Raw genomic sequence first — 5,523 nt, 5'->3', positions numbered from 1 at the left:
TTCCTTTGCATATTCACTTTTTTGTTTTTTAAACAGTTTAATATTTATCAGAAAGTGAACATCCACATAGCTATCACCTTGGTCAAAAAAGAGAACGTTATCAACACTGGCTCCTCACAAAGGGCACCTCACCTTCCCTCCTCTCCCCAAAGGAAACCATTATCTTGATTTTATGGCAATCCCTTCCTTAACATGTATCCTAAATTTAGGGATCCGTTTAAGCATTCATCCCTAAACACCATAGTTTACTTTTGCTTGCTTGCTTTTTTTTTTTCATTCTATATAAATGAAAACATCCCATATGTAGCTTTTGTACCTGGCTTTTTGTTGTTGTTGTCCCCTCACCATCCTGGGCATAAATCTCTTCCATGTTGCTGCTTGTATTACTTCCATTTTCATTGCTATAGGGTAACACATGGCACAATGAAACCACAATTTATCCATTCTACTGTTGGTGGGCATTTGGGTTGTTTCTAGGCTGGGACTGTTATGGATAAAGCTGCCATGAGCATGCTTGCACACATTTCTTCACTCTAGTCAATAAAGTAGATTGTAGTAAATAAATAGGAGACTATAGTAGATAAAACAGCAAACTCTTTTACAAACTGGTTATTGCAAATCTAATTGTAAGAGCTTTATATCTGTATTTTCGCACATTGGTAGATGGAAACAATCAAAGGGTGAGATTTAGTTGTTGTTTTCCCCCCAGAATTTATGGAGGCACTGGCTAGATTTGTTTTTAAATGGCATTTTATTGATATACTTGATTTTCCCTTTGTTGGCCACTGCTAGATGTACCTGAATTAATATCCTGAGGGACTTCTTGGTTGGCGTAGATCTTGAAACCAAGATTCATGAGAAGCTGCTATATGGCAGGAACACAATGGTGAACAAAACCAGGAAAGCTCAGCCTTATGGAGCTTCAAGTCTGGTGGGGCAGAGACATGATTACAAATTATGAGAAGTTTCATCAAGGAAAAGAGCAGGGTGCTGTAGGCAGGGATGGTGCCATCTACTTAAGAAAGTGCTTGAAAAGTGACAGTCAAGCCCAGACCTGAGTGAATCCTGTGAAGAGTGGGGGATCCAAGATGGAGGACGATCTCTTGTGCAGGTTCTGAGGGAGAAAGAGCTTGGAGGACTGATGAACTGGAAGGAGGATGGGGATGGGGCACAGTGGAAAGGGTAGCAAGAGACAAGGTTGACGAGGTGGGTCGGACCCGGTCACGGGGTCTGGTGGGCTGAGGTGACTCCAGGGAGACGCCGGTGTGGTGGAATGTGCAGTGTCAAGGCCTCATGCTGGCTGCTGTGAGGAGAATGGCCCGAAAGAGGCCAAGCGAGGACCCGGCAAGACCAGTCCAGAGGCTATCATGATTGTCCAGACAAGAGGTGATGCTCACCTGCCAGTAGAGTTGGAAAGATGTGGATGAACACAAGAAACAGTTTGGAGCTGGAACGGAGAAATTTGGTGATGAATCAGATGTGAGGTATGAAGGAGGAACAGGTGTGAAGAATGACTCACAGGTGAATGGCGTGAGGAGCTGGGAGAAGGAAGTGGTCATTTCCTGAGATGGTGTTTTCGTTTCCTCGCTTCCTAAAGCAAATGCCACGAAATGGGTCGGCTTACACAACGAGAATTTATTTGCTGATTCAAAGCTGGGACAATGTCCATATCAAGGCGTCTTCTAGGCGATGCTCCCTCGCCAAGCCTGTGGGCTTCTGAGACGGGCTGCTAGAGACTCTTGGCCCTTAGCTTTATCAAGGGCAGTGTCTCCTGGGCTCTTCCTTCTCTTCTGGGTTCCATTTCTGCCTCTTGCTTCTTGTGGCTTTCTCTCTCTCTCCGTCCCTCTGAATTTCATTCTCGAATAAAGGACTCCGTAATAGGATTAAGGCCATCCTAACTGAGGTGGGCCACATCTTAACTGAAGGAGCCTCATCAAAACTGCTATTTATGATGGGTTCACACCCACAGGCATAGATTAGATTTAAGAACTTGTTTTTCTCAGGTACATACAACTCCAAATCAGATGGGGAAATCTTTTCTGTGGACATCAAGTTCCTTTTACAGCATCAAAACCTCCTCCTATACTTTCAACATCACCTCTCTATATTTAGCTTCAAAATTAAAGTAACCTCCTAGTTTTTCTTAAATTTGCTTTTACCCTCTTGCACCATTTCATTGAGTCCCTACATGCACACTATGTGCTGAGTTCCTGGGTTGTGGTTTCAATTTGTGAATGAATGAACGATTTCTTGTCACTCTCTAAACCTATAGACCCAAGTCAATCTCCAGATTTCAAACAAGATTACACTGCCCTGATATGGAAGATAACAGATCTAGACCCAGTAATTCAGCACAAATGCAATTGCTTAAAACTTAACTTTTGAGGAAAATGGTTATGAAATTGAAACATTATGTTAAAACTTTAAGTTCTGAATTGAGAAATTTAAAAGAAGTGATGGGAAAAACCCAATTCTTCTTTACACTAAGTATTCGGACCACACATTATTTTTCTTTCAGATTTCTTTGTCTTAAAAGAATTTTAATTTTTTTTTTTTACTTTTTATTTTGCAAAATATTTTCAAACTTATAGGGCAGTTACAAAAATAATACAAATCCTGTACAAAAAACTCCAGCATAACTCCTATCCCTCCAGATTTTCAGAACCACAATTTCAACATTTTACCACATTTGCCAAATCTTTCTATCCATCCATCCATCCATCCATCCATCCACTTACCAATCCATTTTCTGAACACTCATGTGTAGGTTGCATACATCACGTTCCTTGAACACTTAAAACTGCCATGTACATTTCCTAAGAACAAGGATATTCACTTTTGCAATCACCTTAAGTGTAGTTATCAAGTTCAAGAAATTTCACATTGATATATAGCTTATAGACTCTATTACAGTTTTTTTGTATATCCCCAAAATGTCATTTGGGCCTTTTTTTCTTCTCCATTATTAGATCTTTCCAGGATCATGTATTGCCTTTAATTGTCATTGTCTCTTTAGTTGCTCATTCTTTTTTTTTTTAATTGTGAGAACATATCTATAACATAAGCTTTCCCATCTCATCCCCTTCCAAGCACACCATTCAGTGGTATTGCTCATATTTATACCATTGCAGCGCTTTCACCAAACTTCATTATTAAAACCTTCCTATCTTACCCAAGAGAAATCCTATACCTATTACACATTAACTGCCCATTCCTCTTGGCCACTGCCCCTGGTAAACTGTATTCTAATTTCTGTTTCTATGAATTTCCATCTTCTCTGATATTTTCTTTTTAGTTACCATGGGCTTAAATTTAAGTTTCCAAGTTTACAACAATCTCATTTGTTTTGATAACAACTTGACTTCAATAGTAGACACAACATATATTCCTATACCCCTCCAATCTCCTACCTTTATGTAGTTCTTTTTTTTGGAAAGATTTATTTTTTATTTAGGTCCCCCCCCCACACACACCCCCGTTGTTTTCTCTCTATGTCCATTCATTGTGTGCTCTTCTGTGTCTGCTTGTATTCTCATTAGGCAGCTCCGGGAACCGATCCTGGGAACTTCCGGGTGGGAGAGAGGCAATCACTCTCTTGCACCACCTCAGCTCCCCGGTTCTGCTATGTCTTCTTGTTGCATCATCTTGCTGCGCCAGCTCTCCACGTTAGCTGGCACTCCTGCGCTGGGCGGTGCGAGGCAGCATTCTCACGCAGGGCGGCTGTCTACGTGGGGCCGCATTCCTGCATGGGCTGGCTCACCGTGTGAGCCAGCTTGCCGTCACCAGAAGGCCCTGGGCATCGAACCCTGGACCTCCTATATGGTAGATGGGAGCCCAATTGGTTGAGTCACATCCGTTTCCCCTGTATGTAGTTCTTGACACAAATTGCATGCTTTTATATAATGAGTCCAAGGACACTGATTTCTCATTATATTTTGTGTGCTCGCATTTTAAATCCTGTAGGAAAAAGTGGAGTTACAAACAAAAAAATATAATAGTATTGTTATTTATATTTACCCATTATCTTTATTAGAGATCTTTATTTCCTCATGTGGCTTTGGTAGGTTGTCTAAGTGTCCTTTCCTTTCACCTGTAGAGCTCCCTTTAGCATTTCTTGTAGGACATTGTGATAACAATGTCCCTCAGCTTTTGTTTATCAGGAAATGTCTTAATCCCTTCCCATTTTTGAAAAACAGTTTTACTGGATGTAGATTTCTTGGTTGACAGTTTTTTGCTTTCAGCACTTTAAATATGTTATCCCACTGCTGTCTTGCCTCCATGGTTTATGATGAGAAATTGATACTTAGTCTTATTGACATGTATGTGACATGTTGCTTCTCTCTTGTGGCTTTCAGAATTCTCTTTATTTTTGGCATTTGGCAGTTTGATTACATGTTGCAGCATAGGTCTTTTGGGTTTATCCTGTTTGGAGCTCTTTGAGTGTCTTGGATATGTATATTCATGTCTTTTGTTAATTTGGGAAGTTTTTAGCCATTATTTCTTGGAATATTCTCTCTGCCCCTTTCCCTCTTTCCTCTCCTCCTGAGACTCCCATAATGTGTATATTGGTACTCTTGACACTGTTTGATATGTTCCTCAGGCTCTGTGTAGTTTTCTTCATCTTTATTCTTTCTGCTCTTCAGATTGGATGATTTCATTTGTCTCATCTTCAAGGCACTGATTCTTTCAGCTCCAGTCTCTTGTTGAACCTCTCTAGGGAATTTTTTATTTCTCTTACTGTCGTCATTACCTTTGTTCATTCCTCTTTATAATTTCCATCTCTCTAGTGATATTCACCTTTTGTTCATCTACTGTTTTCCTGGTTTCCTTTAGTTCTTGTCCATGTTTTCTGTTTGCTCTTGAGCATATTTATGACCATTTTTAAAAAGTGTTTGGTATATTTCAGGTCTGGCTCCCCACATTGATGGGTAATCTGCTCTAATCTTCTCCTTTGCAGGGGTATCGCTTTCTGTTTTTTGGTATGTTTTGTGACCTTTTGTTGAAACCTGGGTGTTTTGATATTTTAATGTGTTATCACTACAATTTAGACTTTGAGACATCTCTTCTTTAAGCTTGTATCCAGATAGTGTTACGACAGAGCTTCCTTGAATGCCAGTAGTTAGCAACAAACTCAGAAAGAAGGAAAGAAAGAAAACACTTTTCCCAGTCTTAACAGACTGACCTGTGTGAACGCCTTCCCGGCCAAAGTATGGGCCCTTCTCTGATCCTTTTCTGTGAATGCCTCTTGTCTTGGGCATGCACTTGTGTTCCTGGAAATTCTCCCGCTTACACAGATATGAATATCCCCTCTTCCCTAGGAAACAATTTCCTGGCAGATCACGGGCACTGCAGTGTATGTCCTACAGCCAGTAATCCCTTGCCTAGGCAGCCCCTTGACCGCTCTCCTATAGCATTCCATATAAGCTCTCTAGAGCTGCCTTCTACATGCACGGCAAATTCTGGGATGGTGAGTCCACCTGAGAGATTGGGCCAGACATACATGTTTCCAGTTTTGTACAAGGA

This window comes from Dasypus novemcinctus, chromosome 8 (genome assembly GCF_030445035.2).
Source record: "Dasypus novemcinctus isolate mDasNov1 chromosome 8, mDasNov1.1.hap2, whole genome shotgun sequence".
NCBI lineage: Eukaryota > Metazoa > Chordata > Mammalia > Cingulata > Dasypodidae > Dasypus > Dasypus novemcinctus.
The sequence above is the reverse complement of the archived record's forward strand: the minus strand, read 5'-3'. Positions refer to the sequence as shown.